We start from the raw sequence: 25128 nt of genomic DNA, 5'->3' as shown, positions 1-25128 counted from the left end.
GCCTTAATATTTCATTTGGGTGTTATATTAAGGACTCTTATCTAATCTAAACTTTGTCTTTCTTTCTTTTCAGATGTCTTCCAACACTGCTTCTGGCTCAAACCCTACTGGCTCCTTTTCTCTCATGAACCTTTGTGGGAGAGTCATCTTTTATTGCACTAGTTTCAATGACTGAATTAGGAACATCAGGATGGTCACTCGCTATGAGGACAAGGAATATGTGACATCCCCATTTTCACGGCCAGAAAAGACCGATTTTGTTTATGCGTTGTTTAAAAATCAGAGTAACATTTTAAATAAAAGTGTTGCGGAATTTGTTCCCAAAATAAAATTATGATAAAGACTTATCAAAGCATTTCCGTAGAAATGTATTTCATTAAAAAACATCAGGATGTCATGTTCGATACAGATCAATAGCATAAACAGTACAATATAGCCTTACTACATTTATTCATAATCTCTCATCCCAAACATCATATCTATGCTCGTGCGCCACTACCTGTAATACAAGAAACTGAGTGGGTCAGGCTTGGGAGCCTGGTGAGCACATAGGGTTTTCAACCCACAATAAATAAGTTTATTAATTTCATCAATCAACAATAACCCGATTACCTGTTCCCGTTATCCTCACATTACGTCCCTAAAACACCTATCATAAGGGACCTAGACTAAGGATCAATATCGGGATGGACACTACTGCCAAGGGGTTTCCTCAGCAATAAATGTCCTAAAGGCAACCATGAGGGGGATGGAGTACACCGGTGAACACATCGTTCACAAACACCTACAGGTTGCGAGCCTGCTAGCGTTCCACTGGACTGTCTAGAAGAGTCCGTGGTCGTCATCCATACTCCGCTAGATGACATAATCAATAACAACAACATCGAGGCCTCTCATCATTTTATCACACATTGTCTTATTACATCTACCCATGTTTTACCCCAACATTTTTGTAGATATAAAATACATATACAGTTTAAATTATTTAAAACATGTATAAAAATCTTTCATCAGCATAGGCAGCAAGTATTCAAATAATATGCACACATAGCACGTAATTAATATAAAATACTTCATATCTATGTGTAAGATGAAAGTAACTATGCACTCACCTGATTAGGTGGTGACTCGGTATTTGAACAGCACTTCGTTATCTCAAAACAATTTTTCCTTGACCAAAACCTAGTATTAATACCACTAGAGTTTAGTTTTAACGTTAACCGTGACTAATTAATAGTCTAACTATTATTATTATTATATAAGCGTTAAATAACACTCAATATATAAATAATAATAGCCCAAATAATTATTTTAAGGACCTAATAACATTACTATAATTATTTAAAAGTTATATTAAAAATTTCGTAGGCGTACCTTACTTACAGCGGGTTTTTCTCAAAACCGGACTTCGCTGGAGCAGCGTTTCCGAGCCGAAAGGTTCTTTTCTCGGGACTCCGGGAGCCTTGGAACTTCCTTCGGGTGCTAGGGGGTTTACCTAGACTTTAGGGGCTCAAGGGAGCTTAGAGAGAGAGTTTAGAGAGAGAAAGTAGAAGAGGAAAGGTGTAAGAAATGAGAGAACCCGACACTTCTATTTATAGTGAGTTGGGGCATGTGGTGGCCTTCTGGTGGTGCCACTTGTCCAAATTCTGGTGGTGTCACATGTCCAATTTCTGGTGGTGCCATGTGTCCAATTTCTGGTGGTGCCACATGTCCAATTTCTGGTGGTGCCACGTCACCCAATATCGCGTATCGGCCTCCCGACTTAGAAAAATCATAACTCTCGCATACGAGCTTCGGTTTTGACGTTATTTATATCCACGCGAAGGCGGGAACGTAATCTACAACTTTCGTTTAGACTCCGTCGGCTAATTTTGAATTTATTTTAAAAGTTATATTTTTAACAGGCCGGGACAGGATTGGTCCGTTAAAAATTCATAACTTCCTCATCCGACGTCCGTTTTCGTCTGTCTTTTTATTGTTACGCCACAATTAACGAGCTCTTCGATTCTCGTTTAGGTCGTGTCGGCTAAAAACTCACTTTATCGTAAATTCATTATTCACGCTTCCCGGTATCGTGCCGGTTCCGTCGTGAAACTTCGTCGGGTCATAACTTCTTCGTTATAACTCGGATTTCGGCGTTCTTTATATCTCCGGAATCCTTGTTTTGACCACTACAACTTTATGTAAAGATATCGGGCTTATATCATATTTTAATTTTGACGCTTATTTTTATTCTTTATTAATTATACATTTATAATTAAATAATAAGCACATAAATTCACATAATTCACAAAATACTCAAATATTTCATTTTTATTACATCAAAAGAGTTACAATAGTTGACCTAGACTATTACATTGTCTAAAAATCCTTAGCCCCGAAACCCGGGCGTTACAATTCTCTCCCCCTTAGGATGATTCCGTCCCGGAATCATGCGTCAGCAAACAGATGCGGATAGTGACTCATCATGTCATCCTCTGTTTCCCAAGTGAGATTCGGCCCATTCGAATGTTTCCATCGGACTAGCACTAAGTCGACCATCTTGCGTCGTAACTTCTTAATCTTACGGTCAACAATTGCCTCGGGCTCTTCGATTAGCCTCTTATTCTCATCCATTCTTAACTCCGAGATCGGAATTATGTCGGGAACTTCTCCCGTGAATTTCCTCAGATAACATACATGGAAGGTGTTATGAATACCATCGAGTTCTTCGGGCAATTCCAGTTTGTAAGCTTGGTTCCCAATCTTCTGAAGAACTTTGAACGGTCCAATAAACCTTGGACTCAGCTTTCCTCGTTTCCCGAATCGTATAAGTCCTTTCCACGGTGAGACTTTAAGCAAAACGGAATCCCCAACTTCGAAGGTCATCGGTCGTCTTTTCTTGTCAGCATAGCTCTTCTGACGATCTTGAGCTGCTAACATCCTTTCCTTTATCACCTTCAGTTTCTCAGCAGTCTCATGGATTATCTCGGGGCCCATAAACTGCTTTTCTCCAGCCTCAAGCCAACAAGAAGGCGTACGACACTTTTGTCCGTACAAAGCTTGATAAGGTGCCATCTTGATGCTCGAGTGGAAACTGTTGTTGTAGGAAAATTCTACCAAAGGTAAGTGTTCATCCCAGTTACCTTGGAACTCGAGGGTACATGCTCTCAACATATCTTCAAGCGTTTGAATCGTTCTTTCACTCTGACCATCAGTCTGCGGATGGTAAGCTGTACTCAGACATAACTTCGTACCCAATTCCTCTTGTAGACTTCTCCAAAACCTTGACGTGAAACGACTATCACGATCCGATACAATTGTTAGAGGAACACCGTGAAGTCTCACAATTTCCTTCACGTAAGCATTTGCAAGCTTATCCATAGACCACCTTTCATTGGCAGCTATGAAGTGTGCACTCTTTTTGAAACGATCCACGACCACCCAAATCATGTCGTGACCGTTCTTCGTCCTGGGTAGTTTAGTCACAAAATCCATGGTGATGTCTTCCCATTTACCCATGGGTACAGGTAAGGGTTCTAAACTCCCATATGGTTTCTGATGTTGGGCCTTAACTCTTGCACAAGTTACACACTCGGCCACATATTTCGCAACGTCGAGCTTCATCGTCGGCCACCAGTAGTAGGGTTTTAGGTCCCTATACATTTTAGTGCTACCGGGATGAATCGAGTACATGGTCTTGTGAGCTTCTTCCATCAGAAGATCTCTTATTCCTCCAGTCTTAGGTACCCAAATCCGATCTTGGAATACCTTTAGTCCTTGACTGTTTGTACCGAACACTAATGTTTTTCCCAAACGTTCTTCTTTTCGGTCACTCTTCTTTGAAGCTTCTTCTTGAGCTTCCCTGATACTTTCCACAATGGTCGAGACAATTTCTATTCTCAACGCTCTTGGCCTTTTTCTTTCAAGGTTGACTTTTCGACTGAGAGCATCAGCGACAACGTTTGCTTTACCGGGGTGGTAAAGTATCTCACAGTCATAGTCCTTGAGTAATTCTAGCCAGCGTCGTTGCCTCATGTTCAATTCTTTCTGATTAAAGAGATATTGGAGACTCTTATGATCGGTGAAAAGTTTGCACTTCGTGCCATAGAGGTAATGCCTCCATATTTTTAGAGCGAAAACTACCGCCGCCAACTCCAAGTCATGAGTCGGGTAGTTCTTTTCATGTTCCTTCAACTGTCGAGACGCATATGCGATCACCTTTTCTCTTTGGGTCAAAACACAACCCAACCCAACACCAGACGCATCGCTATAAACAGCGAAGTCTTCAACTCCATTGGGTAGAGAAAGTATCGGTGCCTCGCATAGTTTCTTCTTTAGCTTCTCGAATGCTTCTTTATGCTTATCACTCCAAGCATAGGTAACTCCTTTGTGGGTTAACGCTGTTAATGGACTAGCGATTGAAGAAAATCCTTGGATAAACCTTCGGTAATATCCGGCTAATCCCAAAAAGCTTCGGATCTCCGTTGGACTTTTTGGTTGTTCCCACTTCATTACCGCTTCAATCTTTGCTGGATCGACCATTATCCCTTCTTGGTTGACCACGTGACCCAAGAATTGGACTTCTCGAATCCAAAAATCACATTTGGAGAATTTAGCATACAGCTTCTCCTTCTTCAAGACTTCTAACACTTCCCGCAAGTGTCTACCATGCTCTTCTTGGCTTTTCGAGTAGATGAGAATGTCATCTATGAACACTATCACGGATTTATCGAGGAATGGTTTACAAACCCTGTTCATCAGATCCATGAATGCTGCTGGAGCATTAGTTAGTCCAAACGACATAACCAAGAACTCGTAGTGTCCATATCTCGTTCTGAACGCAGTCTTCTCAATATCCTGATCTCTCACCTTCAGTTGATGATATCCTGACCTAAGATCGATCTTTGAGAAATAACTTGAACCTTGCAGTTGATCGAACAGGTCATCAATCCTTGGCAACGGATATCTATTCTTTATTGTTGCCTTGTTCAGCTCTCTGTAATCAATACACATTCTCATACTTCCATCTTTCTTTTTCACGAATAACACCGGAGCTCCCCAGGGTGATGAACTAGGTCTAATGAAACCTTTGTCCAATAACTCCTGAAGTTGCATCATCAGCTCCTTCATCTCCGTCGGTGCTAATCGGTAAGGTGCTTTTGCTATTGGTGTCGTTCCTGGTAACAAGTCAATACGGAATTCTACTTGTCGATCAGGCGGTAATCCGGGAAGATCTTCGGGAAATACTTCCGGATAATCACACACGACAGGAATGCTCTGTATCACCTTCTTTTCCTTCTTAGCATCGATCACGAATGCTAAATATGATGTACATCCCTTGGTCAAACATTTTCTGGCTTTCATTAGAGAAATGATTCCAGAATTTACCCTGCGTTTGTCCCCATACACCATAAACGACTCTTTCCCAGGCGGGTTTACTTTTACGATCTTCTTTTTGCACAGTATTTCCGCATCATTGGTGCTAAGCCAATCCATTCCCAACACGATGTCGAAACCGTTAAGTTCGATAGGCAATAATTCCTCGTGAAACTTATTCCCGTTCAAATCAATTAAGATGTTTTTCATACGATGGCTAACAGGTACAAACTTGCCACTAGCAACTTCGACTAATAAGGCATTATCTAGTCTATCGACAGGCAAAGCTAGCTTTCTACCAAATTCATGCGAAATAAAGGAGTAGTTGGCTCCAGAATCAAATAAAATTTGGGCAGGCAATTTGTTTACGAGAAAGGTACCTGAAGCGACATCAGCTTCTTCCTTAGCAGCTTCCAGTGTCATCTGGAAGGCTCTAGCCTTCGGCTTTGGTGGAATGTTGGGTCTTCCCGCTTCCTTCTTCTTCGGGCAGTCCCTCGAAATGTGCCCCTCCTCGTTGCACTCATAACAGACCTTCTTAGTGAATGTGCATTCATTGGCATAGTGCCCAGGCTTCCCACATTTGAAACAAGTGACCCCTCCGTCACACTTCCCAGAGTGCTTCTTCTTGCACTTGTCACACCACTTCACTTCGCCTCCTCCACCTCCTTTCGAACTAGACTTTGAGAATTTACCCTTTTTGCTGGACCCCGAGGGTCCGTCAAACTTCCTCTTCTCACCAACCTCTGACCTTTCCAGACCTTTCTCCCTGATCTGGGTCTCAACATTTCTGGCAGCCCAGATGACGGCTTTTAACATGGTTGCTTGCTTAACCATTGGACCATAGTCCGCTGGTAGTCCAAGGGCAAACTTATTGACCTTTGAGAGTTCTGTTGGAACTAGGTATGAGATAAGCTTCATTTTCTCCGTGAAACTTGCAGCGTATTCAGCAACGCTCATCTTTCCCTTTTTCAAATTCTGAAACTCGTTATTGATTTCCAGTAGGTCCTGCTCTGAGCAGTATTGCAGTTTCAGTTGTTCCACAAAATCTTCCCAAGACATTTTACTCGCTTCTCCCTTGGGCATAGAATCAGCTAACAGCTTCCACCAACTCAACACGCCAGATTTCAACAACGGGATCGCAAGAGCGGTCTTCTGCCTATTGCTGCATTCGCAACTTTCAAACATTGTCTCCATTTCGGAGATCCAATCCATAATTTGCACCGGCGTCGGGCTTCCGGATAGACACGGTGGCTTAGACGCCATAAAATCCTTGTATTTACATCCTCTTCCATCATTTCCTCCATTACGATTGCCTTGTCTAACAATTTGTGGGTTGTCTTGACCAACGGTACCACTGAAGTTTCCACCTTCCGATGGCCCTCCATTCACTTCGGGCTCTTCAACTTGGATTGAAAGTTCTTCACGATTTTGTCGAAGCAGACGTCTAGTTTCTTCCATCTGATTATCCAATATTGCCTGAATCATCAATTGTACACCAGCCATCGTTACTGGCTCAGGTGCTGCAGCTACAACAGGTATTTGCTCAATTACAGGTGGTCGATTCCTGTTTTCGTTTGCGTTTCCAGCTCCACTGCGGGTTCTTGCCATTTTGATCTATACACCGAATAAGGTGAATTTAGATCTTTATTCGGGATAGACGTTTAAATCATCCTTATCTCTCCGAAACGTTTACATGTTAGTTCTAATATCGTAGTTGTACGTTTAGAATCCTAAACACATAAGGTTTCCAGATCCGGTCGGCAACAGACCATAGATCCGAACAAATAACAGCATATAAGGCATAAATCATTTAGCACATAAAAGCATTTTAGGCACAATTCCTAAAATAAGCTAGTGCTCACACCTCACAATCATTGCTTAGCATTCTAAGTTTAAGTCTAGAAATCCTACAAATTCCTAGTTCGCTTAAACTAATGCTCTGATACCAACTGTGACATCCCCATTTTCACGGCCAGAAAAGACCGATTTTGTTTATGCGTTGTTTAAAAATCAGAGTAACATTTTAAATAAAAGTGTTGCGGAATTTGTTCCCAAAATAAAATTATGATAAAGACTTATCAAAGCATTTCTGTAGAAATGTATTTCATTAAAAAACATCAGGATGTCATGTTCGATACAGATCAAAAGCATAAACAGTACAATATAGCCTTACTACATTTATTCATAATCTCTCATCCCAAACATCATATCTATGCTCGTGCGCCACTACCTGTAATACAAGAAACTGAGTGGGTCAGGCTTGGGAGCCTGGTGAGCACATAGGGTTTTCAACCCACAATAAATAAGTTTATTAATTTCATCAATCAACAATAACCCGATTACCCGTTCCCGTTATCCTCACATTACGTCCCTAAAACACCTATCATAAGGGACCTAGACTAAGGATCAATATCGGGATGGACACTACTGCCAAGGGGTTTCCTCAGCAATAAATGTCCTAAAGGCAACCATGAGGGGGATGGAGTACACCGGTGAACACATCGTTCACAAACACCTACAGGTTGCGAGCCTGCTAGCGTTCCACTGGACTGTCTAGAAGAGTCCGTGGTCGTCATCCATACTCCGCTAGATGACATAATCAATAACAACAACATCGAGGCCTCTCATCATTTTATCACACATTGTCTTATTACATCTACCCATGTTTTACCCCAACATTTTTGTAGATATAAAATACATATACAGTTTAAATTATTTAAAACATGTATAAAAATCTTTCATCAGCATAGGCAGCAAGTATTCAAATAATATGCACACATAGCACGTAATTAATATAAAATACTTCATATCTATGTGTAAGATGAAAGTAACTATGCACTCACCTGATTAGGTGGTGACTCGGTATTTGAACAGCACTTCGTTATCTCAAAACAATTTTTCCTTGACCAAAACCTAGTATTAATACCACTAGAGTTTAGTTTTAACGTTAACCGTGACTAATTAATAGTCTAGCTATTATTATTATTATATAAACGTTAAATAACACTCAATATATAAATAATAATAGCCCAAATAATTATTTTAAGGACCTAATAACATTACTATAATTATTTAAAAGTTATATTAAAAATTTCGTAGGCGTACCTTACTTACAGCGGGTTTTTCTCAAAACCGGACTTCGCTGGAGCAGCGTTTCCGAGCCGAAAGGTTCTTTTCTCGGGACTCCGGGAGCCTCGGAACTTCCTTCGGGTGCTAGGGGGTTTACCTAGACTTTAGGGGCTCAAGGGAGCTTAGAGAGAGAGTTTAGAGAGAGAAAGTAGAAGAGGAAAGGTGTAAGAAATGAGAGAACCCGACACTTCTATTTATAGTGAGTTGGGGCATGTGGTGGCCTTCTGGTGGTGCCACTTGTCCAAATTCTGGTGGTGTCACATGTCCAATTTCTGGTGGTGCCATGTGTCCAATTTCTGGTGGTGCCACATGTCCAATTTCTGGTGGTGCCACGTCACCCAATATCGCGTATCGGCCTCCCGACTTAGAAAAATCATAACTCTCGCATACGAGCTTCGGTTTTGACGTTATTTATATCCACGCGAAGGCGGGAACGTAATCTACAACTTTTGTTTAGACTCCGTCGGCTAATTTTGAATTTATTTTAAAAGTTATATTTTTAACAGGTCGGGACAGGATTGGTCCGTTAAAAATTCATAACTTCCTCATCCGACGTCCGTTTTCGTCTGTCTTTTTATTGTTACGCCACAATTAACGAGCTCTTCGATTCTCGTTTAGGTCGTGTCGGCTAAAAACTCGCTTTATCGTAAATTCACTATTCACGCTTCCCGGTATCGTGCCGGTTCCGTCGTGAAACTTCGTCGGGTCATAACTTCTTCGTTATAACTCGGATTTCGGCGTTCTTTATATCTCCGGAATCCTTGTTTTGACCACTACAACTTTATGTAAAGATATCGGGCTTATATCATATTTTAATTTTGACGCTTATTTTTATTCTTTATTAATTATACATTTATAATTAAATAATAAGCACATAAATTCACATAATTCACAAAATACTCAAATATTTCATTTTTATTACATCAAAAGAGTTACAATAGTTGACCTAGACTATTACATTGTCTAAAAATGCTTAGCCCCGAAACCCGGGCGTTACAGAATATGTCCTAGACTAGGAGCTTAAGGAAATTTATTAGTCTTCTGCTACTCCTCAGGAGATCGCTGAGTTTAGGACTCATGAGAAGGATGCCACCAAGGTATCTTGTATCACGTTGGCCACCATCACAGCTGGACTTTAAAAGTACTGTCACACCCCCAAACCGGAATGGCGGAAATGTTCAGGGGTGGAGGACGTCATGTACAGTATAACAACAATGCATAGTAGTAAACAAGAAACAACATCATCTATTGCATTAATAATATAATTTAATACAAGAGTGTTCTGTGAAGTTTAATAGACACAAAAAATATGAAACAAAATAAAAAATGAGCCTTGAACGAGCTCCATCTTCTCAAAACCTGGCACCGGTACCTGTCTACTGGTGACCTGAGAATACAAGTTATTTTGAAAGAGTTTATCAGCTTTAAAGCTTATAAGATCATAAGTATTTTAGTGTCATTGCTTGTATGAAAGTGTTTGTAAGTACGTGATGTATAAGTTTGTAAATGTTTGTAATTGTTTGTAAATGTTTGAACTCTCCTAGAAAACCCTATATTTTCTACTAAAAGTAGCATTCTACCACGGCATCAAATGTTTGTATGTCTGTTTCTTGTAAAAGTGTGTATTTTCCCAAGTATGACTATCATTAACTGAAATATAGTTTTACAATACCGTTCATTGTGTGAAGATCACAAAGTGAATGCAATGGGGAAATAATAAAGTACTATAGTGTTGTATTAAGTAACTACTGCTGTACTAATTACCTTAAACCAATATATTATTTAAAGTAACATGTGATATGCTTGTACCATACTACCGACTATAAACACGACGATGAAAGACATCGGAAGAAATGACATTTGGCACCTGTAGACTTGCAAGTCCCACTGTAGCGAGCAGCAAGGTGTAGGATAGTTAATCCGGTATAGATCTATATACAAATTCAACGCTCCCCATTTAAGGAGATTCTGGATACAAAACGGGCCATGACAGGTGATGCCATGCCCCGTTACGTGGCTCACATAACTGTTGTACTGTTCTTGTATATGTATTGTATGTACTAGCTGCATTGTATGTTCTCTCTGTCTAGTATGTATGTATGTTCTCTCTGTATGTTATCGTTTGTTTCTCATCATAGTATTCTCTATCTGTATGTTATGTTTGTTTCTCATCATAGTATTCTCTATCTGTATGTTATGTTTATTCCTCATCATAGTATGTATTGACTCATGTATGAACTGACTCATTGTATGTTTCATTGTTCTAGTAATAGTATTGAACTTCCTAAATTATACCTATTATAGTTTACTAGTAATGTTGTTTGTATGGATGAACATGTTTGTATACCTTTGCCACCCAAAGGTATTGAAATGAAAGAAGTAACTTTTATATCTATATACATATACATAATATATAACTAGGATTCAAACGACCTTCGGATAAATAACCGATACCCTAAGTCCACAACCAAACAAGGAACAGGAAGCAAGGCGAGCTATCAGTCCTAAGTCCTTTCAATCCTACTTATATAACTATATCTATATAGATACACATTTGACAAAGTATAAGTTTAAAAGAGTTTAAATAGAAAGTATTTAACATGTAAAAGAGTTTGTAAAACAGGTTGAAGTAGTTTGATTGATAACATAGTTTGAAAAGTAAGAAATCCACTTGTTTGGTAGTTATTAATCACATGTGAAGCAAAGAAGGGTGTTTTCGGCCCAAAACACTAGTGTGTGTTCTTGGTGTTCTTGGTGAAATGAAGAACACTTGAAGATCTAAGAAAATGGAATGATTTCATGGATGAAATCATGTAAGATCACTAGATAATGGAAGAGATCAACTAAACAAGGAAGGAAACACTTATAATCTTGAAGATCTTGACAAAAATTTGGATGATACTTGAGAGAGAATTGTTCTTGACTTGGAAATGGGAAAAATGACTAAAAATGATTAAGTGTCATTTATATACCCTTTAGGGTTTCCGGCGCTAACACTATTTTGGGCCGAAAACTCCAAACTCTTGGAGTTTTGTGACTTAAATGTTGCACAATTAATCCTAAAGTATACTTCCTCTAATTTGTTCTCTCATGAAAATAAATATTAAAAATACCCAACCGGACTTTAAACCGAGCTAAAAATTAGCAGAAAAGAATTTGACTTTTAATTGAAGTGCTAGACGGTAGAGTTTATTCAAATGGAAATTTCGGGTTGTCACAAGTACTATGAGGACTTCTACCCTTTTGAGATGCACCAGGACCTGATGGAAAGATACCATCATAGTGCTCGTCAAGAGAGGTGTGAAATCATCGCCTCCATGATAACAACCAAGATGAAGGATGGTGAATACATCACATCCCACTTGCAGAAAATGCAAAGGTTTGTGGACCGTTTGCTAAAATTGAATGTGAACTTCGATGAGGAGCTGGCTATAGATATCATTATACACTCCTTACCTCCATTTTATGATCAGTTCCGCATGACCTATCATATGAACAAGGAGGAGTTCACACTTAGCAAACTTCAAGGGATTTTGAGGACTGCTGAAAGTAGTCTCAAAGGCAAATCGGTTGTTCCTACTCCTACATCAAATGCCCTATTCTGGCAATTGGACAAGGAAAGGGGAAGAAGAGGAAGGCTCCCTCTAAGAGCCGCAAGGGAAAGTATCTTGATGGATCCTCTTCAAGTGGGATCAAAGTTGGTTCTGTTAATCCCTCTTCCAATCCGAAGGAATCAGAGTGCTTCCACTGTCATGAAAAAGGGCACTGGAAACGAAGCTGCCCCAAGTACTTGCGGGAGATAAAGGATGGCAAGATCAAACCCTCCTTTGCAGGTGTTTTTCCTATTCAATCTAATAACTAATCACATGCTAATTCCTTGGTCCTTGATACAGGTTGTGGTATTCACATTTGTTGTGATTTGCAGGGACTAAAAAGAAGTAGGGATGTGGAGCACGGGAAGATAAACTTAATCATGGGAAATAGGAAAGTGTCGCCTGTGACCAAGATTGGAGTTTATTCTTTATTGCTTAGTAATGGTTGAAATTAGATTTGAATAATTGTTGTTACTCGGTCGATATGGCGAGAAATGTTATTTCCTTTCACAGTTTGTATAAACAAGGTTTTACCTTTTCCTTTAATAATGAAAATGGTGGTAATTATGCTTTTTGTGATGGTGTATTTTATTTTGAAGCATTACCTTGAAATGGTGTATATGAAACTGTGATGATTGTAGATAACTTAGGAAATAATGTGTTGAATATTTATTCTTCCAATGATTTGGATAAAGCATGCTTGTGGCATTGTCGTCTTGGACATGTCAACAAGAAGCGCATAGCCCAACTCCAAAAGGATGGAGTTTTGGAGTCATTCGACTTGAAGTCGGATGACACTTGCGAATCTTGTTTACTTGGAAAGATGACCAAGTCACCCTTCACCGGTACTTGTGAAAGGGGTGAAGGTCTATTGGATCTCATACACATAGATGTGTGTGGACCATTCAGAACCGCCACAAGGGATGCTAACCACTTCTATGTGACTTTTACTGATGATTATAGTAAAATATGTGTATATTTACTTAATCAAGCATAAGTCGGAGACTTTTGAAAAGTTCAAGGAGTTTAAGGAAGAAGTGGAGAATAAATTGGACAGGAAGATAAAGATGCTACGATCCGATCGTGGAGGATACTATCTTAGTATCGAGTTCCTTGACTATCTTAAGGAATGTGGAATTGTTTCACAATTGACGCCACCTAGGACACCACAGCTTAATGGTATGGCTGATAGGCGCAATAGAACCTTGTTAAACATGGTTCGTTCCATGATGAGTCGAGATTCGTTGCCTATCTCATTTTGGGGGTATGCCTTAGAGACTGCCGCCCATATCCTTAATGTAGTCCCTACAAAAAAAGGTTTCCAAAACACCTCATGAGATGTGGACAGGGAAAGTTCCCACATTAGACCACATCAAAGTTTGGGGTTGCGAGGCTTTTGTGAGAAAAGAAAGTCACGACAAGCTCGAACCTCGGAGTGAGCGATGTATTTTCATAGGCTACCCACAGAAATCCTTTGGATATCTCTTCTACAGACCGAGTGTCAATGTTGTCTTCGTTGTGAGGAGAGGAGTCTTTCGCGAGAGAGAACTCATAGGCCAAGGAAACAGTGGGAGGCAAATTGACCTTGAAGAGCTTCAAGTTTCAAGTGGTGAAGGAACCTCAAACACTAGCAATCAACCCGAGGAGGAAACTCCGGTTGATCTAATTGACGAGTCCTTACCTCTGAGGCGTTCCAGTAGAGTTAGAAATACACCTGAGATTTATGGCTTCCATATTACTACTGAAGGTGATACATTTATCAGTGATAGCACACTGGTAAACTTGGATGAACCTAACAACTACAAGGAAGCCATGGCAGGCCCTGAGTCTGCAAAGTGGAAAGAGGCTATGGACAGCGAGATTCAGTCCATGTATGACAATCAAGTTTGAAACTAGGTTGATAATGTACCGGGTCGTAAGACAGTCGGGTGCAAATGGATCTTCAAGAAGAAAACCAACATGGATGGGAAAGTACACACATATAATGCGCGACTGGTTGCGCAGGGCTTTACTCAAACTCCGGGAGTTGACTATGATGAGAGCTTCTCACCAGTAGTGAAGATTAAATCTATAAGGGTTATGCTAGCCATAGCTGCATTTCATGACTATGAAATATGGCAAATAGATGTCAAAACCACTTTCCTTAATGGAAAGTTGGCTGAAGATGTTTACATGAGTCAGCTAGAGGGTTTTGTCAATGCAAAGTACCCTAATAGAGTGTGTAAGCTTGAAAAATCCATTTATGGATTGAAACAAGCATCTCGCAGATGGAATCTTTGTTTTGATGAGAAAGTCAAACAGTTTGGATTTTCGAGAAGCAAGGATGAGTCGTGTGTATATGTCAAAGCTAGTGGGAGTATAGTGAGCTTTCTGGTATTGTATGTAGATGACATACTACTCATAGTAAATGACATCCCAACCTTGGAGGAGGTTAAGTCCTGGCTTGGGAAATGTTTCTCTATGAAGGATCTCGGAGAAGCTGCTTATATCCTAGGGATAAGGATATTGAGAAACAGAAGTAAAAGACTATTAGGACTTAGTCAAAGTACCTACTTGGACAAGGTGTTGTAACGTCTCAGCATGGAGAACTCCAAGGAAGGTGACTTACCTATTCAAGGCAATACCAAACTGAGTAAGACTCAGAGTCCGAGTACAGAGGCAGAGATAGCAGAAATAAGTCATATACCATATGCTTCCGTATTTGGTTCGATCATGTATGCTATGACTTGTACTCGCCCTGATGTGGCCTTTTCTTTGAGCATGGTCAGCAGATATCAAGGGAATCCTGGTAAGGCTCATTGGACTGCGGTTAAGAACATTCTTAAGTACCTGCGGAGGACTAAGGACTGGGTCCTTACTCTCGGTAGGAGTGATGACTTGAGAGTAACATGGTATAGTGACACCAACTTTCAAATCGACAGAGATAACTTCTGCTCTCAGTCGGGTTGGATATTTACCCTGAATGGAGGAGCAGTGACATGGAAAAGTTCCAAGCAGGAGACTGTAGCTGATTCAACATGTGAATCAGAGTACATAGCAGCAAGCGAAGCATCGAAGGAGGCAATATGGTTGAAAAACTTCATCGGAGACCTTGGAGTCATTCCATCCAGAAAAACTTCATCGTTGATCTCGATCTCGTCGAGTGGGATTACAAGAGTCTCGTCGGACAGACACTTTTTCAAGTTCGAGACGTGGAAAGTAGAATGTACGTTACTGAGTTCACGAGGTAAGTTAAGTTTGTAAGCTACAGGGCCGATTCTAGCGAGAATCTCGAAAGGCCCTATGTATCTTCGATTTAGCTTTCCATGCTTTCCGAAGCGTATCAAGCCCTTCCAGGGTGAGACCTTCAATAGAACACGGTCGCCCACCTGGAATTCCAATGGTTTCCTTCGTTTATCTGCGTAGCTTTTCTGTCGGTCTCTAGAGGCTTTCAATCGTTCACGAATCTGAACGATCTTCTCTGTCGTTTCCCGTATGATCTCCGGACCCGTGAGAGTGCTGTCAGGAGCTCGTCCTTTAGCTAACTGGGTATCACCCACCTCAGCCCAGCACATAGGGGATCTGCACTTTCGGCCATAGAGGGCCTCGAATGGAGGAGCCTTTATGCTCGTGTGATAACTGTTGTTGTAGGAAAATTCGACAACGGGTAAATGAGTATCCCATGCCTTCCCAAATTCGATCACACAGGCTCGCAACATATCTTCCAAGGTTTGGATAATTCTCTCACTTTGTCCGTCGGTCTGTGGATGGTATGTTGTACTCATGTCCAGTCTAGTTCCTAGGGAACTTTGTAGCGACTGCCAGAACCTCGAAGTGAATCTACTATCTCTGTCCGAGATAATGGATATGGGAACACCGTGCAGTCATACAATCTCCCGAATGTAGGTTCTTGTAAGCTTCTCCATCTTGTCTGTTTCTTTGATAGGCAGGAAGTGTGCGGACTTGGTCAATTTGTCGACGATGACCCATATGGTATCAAGTCCACCCATTGTCTTGGGCAGCTTGGTTATGAAGTCCACAGTGATCCGCTCCCACTTCCATTCCGGTACCTCCGGCTATTGTAGTAGACCTGAGGGTTTCTGGTATTCGACCTTGACCTTGGCGCAAGTAAGGCATTTACTCACGAAGGTAGCAATCCCTGCTTTCATGTTAGGCCACCAGTATAGCTTTTTAAGGTCCATATACATCTTATCTGAACCTGGGTGGACGGAATAACGAGTGTTGTGCGCCTCGGTCATGACCAAGTCTCTGAAACCACCGTGTTTCGGTGTCCAGATCCGATCAATGAAATATAAGGCTCCACCACCCTTAACTTCCAAGTTCCTATCCATCCCTCTCAGGGATTCACTCGCCACATTTTCGGGTTTCAAAGCTTCGAGCTGAGCCTCATTAATTTGCTTGGACAAGTGTGAATGGATAGTCATAGTCAATGATTTGACTCTACGACTAGAATATTCTTTCCGACTTAGGGCGTCAGCTACTACGTTGGCTTTACCCGGATGATAACGAATTTCGCATTCGTAATCACTGAGTAGCTCGACCCACCGTCGTTGTCTCATGTTGAGCTCCTTCTGGTCGAATATATGTTGTAGGTTTTTGTGGTCTGTAAAGATAGTGCTTTTTGTACCATACAGGTAGTGTCTCAAGATGTTCAGAGCAAACACAACTGCTCATAGCTCAAGATCGTGAGTAGTGTAGTTTACCTCGTGTGTCTTCAACTGTCTCGAGGCGTAGGCGATGACCTTACCTCGTTGCATCAGAACACATCCGAGCCCTTGATTGGATGCATTGCAATAGACTTAGAAGTCTTCTATTCCCTCAGGGAGGGATAGTATTGGTGCGGTGCACAAGGCTGGCTTAAGCGTTTGGAACGCTCTTTCCTGCTTCTCTTCCCAGTAAAAGGCCACGCCCTTATGGGTCAGTGTTGTAAGAGGTTTCGCAATTCGGGAGAAGTTCTGAATGAACCTGCGATAGTAGCCAGGGATGCCTAAAAATTGACGAATTTCTATAGGCATCTTCGGCGCTGACCAGCTCTCAATGGCATTGATTTTGGAAGGGTCCACGTGTATTCCCTCTTTGCTAACCACGTGCCCCAAGAAGTCGACTCTTCGGATCCAAAATTCTCATTTTGAGAACTTCGCATAGAGCTTCTCCGAACGCAACATTTCTAAGACTAGTCGCAGATGTTGACTATGCTCCTCCTTACTACGAGAGTAGATAAGTATATCATCGATGAAGATGATAACGAACTGATTCAAGTAAGGACGACACGCCCTATTCATTAAATCCATGAATACCGCGGGCGCGTTGTTTAATCCGAACGGCATCACTACGAATTCGTAGTGCCCATAACGAGTTCGGAAGGCTGTCTTCGGGACATCCTCCCCTAGCACTCGTAGTTGGTGATATCTAGATCTTAGATCGATTTTTGAAAAGAAGTTCGCCCCTTGCAGTTGATCAAATAAATCGTCTATACGAGGTAGGGGACAACAATTTTTGACGGTTAGTTTGTTGAGCTCCCTGTAGTCGATGCACATACGAAACGATCCGTCTTTCTTCTTGACGAACAAGACTGGAGCTCCCCAGGGTGAGAAGCTTGGTCTTATAAAGCCCTTTCTGAGCAGTTCGTTAAGTTGACAGGACAGTTCTTGCATCTCTGCAGGTGCTAGACGATAGGGCGATTTGGCAACTGGGGTAGCCCCTGGAACTAAGTCGATTCTGAACTCGAGTTGACGTTGCGGAGGTAAACCTGGGAGTTCTTCCGGAAAGATGTCAGGAAAGTCGTGTACTACTGGAATGTTCTGAATGTATTTCGTTTCTTGGCTCACATCTACAACATGAGAAAGGAATGCGCGACATTCCTTTCGCAAGAATTTCTGGGCTTGAATGCTTGAGATGATACGAAGGTTCGTGCTGGGTTTGTCGCCATAAACTACCAGAGTTTTGCCAGACGACAGATTAAGGCGAACAGCCTTTTCGTAACACATGATGTCGGCACAACGAAGACTCAACCAATCCATGCCGATAATGACGTCGAAACTTTTAATTGAAACCGGCATGAGGTCTATCGAAAATGAATGGCTATCTAGAGTGAGGGTACACCCTATGAATATACTGCTAGTGCTCTCTGTCTTCCCATTAGCCATTTCTACAGTGAACGGTTCTTTAAGTGCTCGTGATTTTTGCTTAAGTAAATGAGCAAAATTTTGGTTCACGAAACTCGTCTCCGCTCCACTATCAAATAGTATGCATGCATAAGAGTTATCGAGGAGAAACGTACCAGTGACCACTGTGGGGTCGGCAACTGCTTCCTCCTGGCCTATAGCCAGAACCCTTCCTACTCCACCGGTATTCCCTGCCTTAGGGCAGTTCCTCTTGTAGTGGCCCGCCTCGCCACAACCGTAGCAAGCTTGGCCCACTCCTGCGCCGGGGACTTGGTTGATTGGCCTCGCTGGTGCTTTGCAGAAATGGGCTGTGTGCCCCTTCCTGTCACAGTTTGAACACTGCATTTCCCAGCAGGCTCCGATGTGGTGGAAGTTGCATTTGTTGCACTTGGGCAAACTTCCAGCGTACTGCTTTACCGAAGCAGCAGCGGCAGGTGCTATCGCAGCATGAACTGCCACGACCTGCTGCTTTTTGGCAGCCTTCTTCTTCTTCTTGTCATCCCAGAACTTCCGCTTGGAATCAGCGGTTTTGGAGGGTTATGAGATGGCTAGGGTCATTGTTGCGGCCGGGGTACGAACCCCATGGTCAATGAGCCGCTGTGCCAACCGCTTGGCACTATCGAATGTAGTGGGGTTTGAAGCCAAAACATTCCCCTGGAATGGAGGCACCAGCCCCCATATGTACCTCTCTATCTTCTTTCCCTCTATGTGAACCATGTTGGGACAGAGGGCCACCAGCTCTCAGAACCTGGCGGTATAGGTCACAATGTCGGAGCCTTTCATGGTTAGGCTCCACAGTTCCTGTTCCAATTTCTGGATCTCGCCCCTCGGACAGTATTCCTCAATCATCAGCTCTCTAAGAGCTTCCCAGCCCATAGCATTAGCCACCACTAGAAATAGTGACTTGACATGGCTATTCCACCATGTCAGGGCTTTTTCCTCGAAGGTGCAAGCAGTGAACTTGACCTTGCTCCCTTCTGGACAGGAGCAGATTTCGAAAACCGATTCGGTCTTCTCGAACCATTGTGAGAGGGCAATGACTCCGCCAGTCCCTCTAAAGGACTTGGGCTTGCAGTTGGTGAAGTCCTTGTAGGAGCACTCTCTCAAGCGCACAGCAGCTTCGCCGTGGGTAGAATGAACAGGTGTACCACCTCCGGTGGCACTTGAAGAATGATATTGAGCCATGGCTGTTGCCACAGCCGCAGCTACTGCAGCATTTAGAGCTGCCGTATCGATTTGAGGAGCAGGTGGTGTTGCAGTTATCGGAGGATCGCGTCTCGTTGATCGGCGTGGAGGCATCTTTTAACTATAAGTTTACAAAGATGACGATATTGATAAGAATTCAATAGGTAGAATTTGATGAGAATGACCCATGGACTAACTCTCCATAGCCCAATAGCACAATTGAATAGTATGATTGAATGTAGATCTAGTTCTAAAAGATGAAAGCATTTGGATAATAATTTCCATGAGATTAGATATCTGTCAATAACACTGGTATTACAGATGTAACAAGTTCGGGAAAAATGACCTAGAACTAGGTCTTACATCAACCAAGATGGGAAAATTTTGACAGAACTACGACCTAATCAAGACCTAACAGGTCCAAGTTTTAACAAATATAGGAAATTAAACTAGAGTTTTTACATAAACTAAGTTATATCCAAAAGAGAAGTCGAGGAGACTCTATCTGCGACGAGAACTACTAGAGTGAGTTCTTGATTCCGACAGAAGGCGTTCTATGTCCCTCATGCGCCTTTCGGATCTTACTTGCCGAGCTCGAAGTTCCAGGACTTCGGCTTTGGTTTCGGTAAGTTCTCTCTAAAGAGTTGCATTCTGGTTCTGAGTCCTTTCGGGATAGACTCCAGCTGACAAATGCGGACTGTGTTGACTCCAGTGTCAGCATCAACCTGCAGAATTTGATGGATAGCCGCTCTACCCTGCTCATCAGTACGAGCAACCCTACGGACTAGAATAGGCAAGATCCTGTCCGCTGATCCTCCCTCGCTTAAGTCATTGAAGCTTTGGTCTCCGTTGTAAGGTAACGGCTGACCTTGCTCGTGACTCCATCTGTTCAAGTTTGTTGCCCACAGAGGTGTGGGGCCTTGAAATGCTGGGCGAGGGTTAGGATTTGGGTTTGGGTTTTGAGCTACTGGGGGTAAGTTGTTGACTTTTGGCTCTGAGTCAGAACCATCAGAAAAGCCTTCAGCTTGGTGATCATCCAAAGGGATTGGGTGATCATCTTCTGGCTCTTCTCTCAGCCATCCTGCATTGCCGTTGTTGGGATAGTACGGGTCTCCGGGAAGATGGAATCCAGCCATGATATCTACGGGAGAAAAAGGGTAAAGAAATAATAAATAGACGAACTAACTAGATAATTATAAGGTGAGCTTTATTAGTTACTTCAAAACTTGCTTAATGCATACCAGTTATATGAAAGCAAAACAGGATAGACCTTCGAATAAGTGATCCTAACTCCAAATCCACAACCAAACAAGGAACAGGAAGAAAAGCAAAGATCACAGATTCTAAGTCTATAACATCCTAGTCACATATAACCTTAGCGTATCCACTTGGCAAATATTGACCTACTAATAAAAACCTTTAATTCTCAGATAAGTAATTATAGTAACATAAAATACTCCTATAGTATTTTAACTTTATGTTCTGTTCTAATGTTTTCATTGTAGTATTGTTGGTAAGTTTTTAGACTTGTTGCAATATCACAACCACCCTTAGGCACATGCTAGTCACTCATCAGATTATATAGCTGATCAGGCTATATCTTCCCAGGGTTGACTATATGTCTCTAAGTCTAATTGTGTTGTCCAACAATCGTAATACTTTTGTTTTGTCCTAGTGACACTGATTTTAGCATGAATGCAGGTATGTATACCTGGTTAAATATTTTATTATTTAAAAGTATAAACTCTTGGTCAGAGTATTTTAATCCCGTTGTGTTTATAGTTTGTATATCTTTTATGGGTTGATATACTCGATTCACTATAAATAATGCTCTGATACCAATCTGTCACACCCCAAAACCGGAACGGCGGAAACGTTCAGGGGTGGAGGACGTCATGTACAATATCACAACAATGCATAGTAGTAAACAAGCAACAACATCATCCATTGCATTAATAATATAATTTAATACAAGAGTGTTCTGTGAAGTTTAATAGACACCAAAAATATGAAACAAAATAAAAGATGAGCCTTGAACGAACTCCATCTTCTCAAAACCTGGCACCGGTACCTGTCTACTGGTGACCTGAGAATACAAGTTATTTTGAAAGAGTTTATCAGCTTTAAAGTTGGTGAGATCATAAGTATTTTAGTGTCATTGCTTGTATGAAAGTGTTTGTAAGTACGTGATGTATAAGTTTGTAAATGTTTGTAATTGTTTGTAAATGTCTGAACTCTCCTAGAAAACCCTATGTTTTCTACTAAAAGTAGCCTTCTACCAAGGCATCAAATGTTTGTATGTCTGTTTCTTGTAAAAGTGTGTATTTTCCCAAGTATGACTATCATTAACCAAAAATATAGTTTTACATTACCGTTCATTGTGTGAAGATCACAAAGTGAATGCAATGGGGAAATAATAAACTATTGTAGTGTTGTATTAAGTAACTACTGCTGTACTAATTACCTTAAACCAATATGTTATTTAAAGTAACATGTGATATGCCTGTACCATACTACCGACTATAAACACGACGATGAAAGACGTCAGAAGAAATGACATTTGGCACCCGTAGACTTGCAAGTCCCACTGTAGCGAGCAGCAAGGTGTAGGATAGTCAATCCGGTATAGATCTATACACAAATTCAACGCTCCCCATTTAAGGAGATTCTGGATACAAAACGGGCCATGACAGGTGATGTCATGCCCCGTTACGTGGCTCACATAACTGTTGTACTGTTCTTGTAAATGTATTGTATGTACTAGCTGTATTGTATGTTCTCTCTGTCTAGTATGTATGTATGTTCTCTCTGTATGTTATCGTTTGTTTCTCATCATAGTATTCTCTATCTGTATGTTATGTTTGTTTCTCATCATAGTATGTATTGACTCATGTATGAACTGACTCATTGTATGTTTCATTGTTCTAGTAATAGTATTGAACTTCCTAAATTATACCTATTATAGTTTACTAATGTTGTTTGTATGGATGAACATGTTTGTATACCTTTGCCACCCAAAGGTATTGAAATGAAAGAAGTAACTTTTATATCTATATACATATACATAATATATAACTAGGATTCAAACGACCTTCGGACAAATAACCGATACCCTAAGTCCACAACCAAACAAGGAACAGGAAGCAAGGCGAGCTATCAGTCCTAAGTCCTTTCAATCCTACTTATATAACTATATCTATATAGATACAAATTTAACAAAGTATAAGTTTAAAAGAGTTTAAATAGAAAGTATTTAACATGTAAAAGAGTTTGTAAAACAGGTTGAAGTAGTTTGATTGATAACATAGTTTGAAAAGTAAGAAATCCACTTGTTTGGTAGTTATTAATCACATGTGATTGATATAATAACTATAATTGTTCAACTTGTATTCCCGCCCCCCCCCCCCCCCCATAAAAGCATTTAAAATCATTTAAAAGGTTGATTAAGGGGTATGAACTCACCTGTAGTGAGTGGTTTGGATGAACGGATGGTATAGGATGCTAAGTGTCAAGTGAAGACTTGAGCACACACACGGATCCTATTTAACATATATTGACACATATATGTATCCAATTAGTCACTTAACAACTAATTAATTAAGTAAAGACACCCTAAAACATGTATAACACTTTGATTCAAGTGTTAGGAGTACATTAGGGTTGTATCTAAGGGGAGTATGACATCTCATTGGAGTTTTCGGTCCAAGTAGGTTTTCGGTCCAAATGGTTCTCGGTCCAAATGGTTCTCGGTCCATGAGGTTAAGACCGAAAACTCATGATATTTGGCGCATAAGGTGATTTTCAAGGGCTTTCAAGTATGTAAAGGGGTTCTAAGTTTCATCCAAAGCCTTATGTGAGTTTAAGGTCTTAAAGGCACCTTTCTTTAGGGTTTTCGGTCAAGGGAGATACACTTGACCGAAAACACCTATTGTTCTTGAGAAATGGATGTTTTCAAGGCCCTAAATCAAGTATCCTTACTAGATAACAAGTATAGGAGATAGATACTTACAATATGGAAGCAAAGAAGGGTGTTTTCGGCCCAAAACACTAGTGTATGTTCTTGGTGTTCTTGGTGAAATGAAGAACACTTGAAGATCTAAGAAAATGGAATGATTTCATGGATGAAATCATGTAAGATCACTAGATAATGGAAGAGATCAACTAAACAAGGAAGGAAACACTTACAATCTTGAAGATCTTGACAAAAATTCGGATGATACTTGAGAGAGAATTGTTCTCGACTTGGAAATGGGAAAATGACTAAAAATGACTAAGTGTCATTTATATACCCTTTAGGGTTTTCGGCCCTAACACTATTTTGGGCCGAAAACTCCAAACTCTTGGAGTTTTGTGACTTAAATGTTGCACAATTAATCCTAAAGTATACTTCCTCTAATTTGTTCTCTCAAGAAAATAAATATTAAAAATACCCAACCGGACTTTAAACCGAGCTAAAAATTAGCAGAAAAGAATTTGACTTTTAATTGAAGTGCTAGACGGTAGAGTTTGTTCAAATGGAAATTTCGGGTTGTCACAAGTACTATGAGGACTTCTACCCTTTTGAGATGCACCAGGACCTGATGGAAAGATACCATCAGAGTGATCGTCAAGAGAGGTATGAAATCATCGCCTCCATGATAACAACCAAGATGAAGGATGGTGAATCCATCACATCCCACTTGCAGAAAATGCAAAGGTTTGTGGACCGTTTGCTAAAATTGAATGTGAACTTCGATGAGGAGCTGGCTATAGATATTATTATACACTCCTTACCTCCATTTTATGATCAGTTCCGCATGACCTATCATATGAATAAGGAGGAGGTCACACTTAGCAAACATCAAGGGATTTTGAGGACTGCTGAAAGTAGTCTCAAAGGTAAATCGGTTGATCCTACTCCTACATCAAATGCCCTATTCTGGCAATTAGACAAGGAAAGGGGAAGAAGAGGAAGGCTCCCTCTAAGAGCCGCAAGGGAAAGTATCTTGATGGATCCTCTTCAAGTGGGATCAAAGTTGGTTCTGTTAATCCCTCTTCCAATCCGAAGGAAGCAGAGTGCTTCCACTGTCATGAAAAAGGGCACTGGAAACAAAGCTGCCCCAAGTACTTGCGGGAGATAAAGGATGGCAAGATCAAACCCTCATTTGTAGGTGTTTTTACTATTCAATATAATAACTTATCACATGCTAATTCTTGGGTCCTTGATACAGGTTGTGGTATTCACATTTGTTCTGATTTGCAGGGACTAAAAAGAAGTAGGGATGTGGAGCACGGGAAGATAAACTTAATCATGGGAAATAGGAAAGTGTCGCCTGTGACCAAGATTGGAGTTTATTCTTTATTGCTTAGTAATGGTTGAAATTAGATTTGAATAATTGTTGTTACTCGGTCGATATGGCGAGAAATGTTATTTCCTTTCACAGTTTGTATAAACAAGGTTTTACCTTTTCCTTTAATAATGAAAATGGTGGTAATTATGCTTTTTGTGATGGTGTATTTTATTTTGAAGCATTACCTTGAAATGGTGTATATGAAACTGTGATGATTGTAGATAACTTAGGAAATAATGTGTTGAATATTTATTCTTCCAATGATTTGGATAAAGCATGCTTGTGGCATTGTCGTCTTGGACATGTCAACAAGAAGCGCATAGCCCAACTCCAAAAGGATGGAGTTTTGGAGTCATTCGACTTGAAGTC

Source organism: Lactuca virosa, chromosome 7 (genome assembly GCF_052849685.1).
Source record: "Lactuca virosa cultivar CGN04683 chromosome 7, Lactuca_virosa_CGN04683_v6, whole genome shotgun sequence".
NCBI lineage: Eukaryota > Viridiplantae > Streptophyta > Magnoliopsida > Asterales > Asteraceae > Lactuca > Lactuca virosa.
This window is presented reverse-complemented; position numbering follows the sequence as displayed.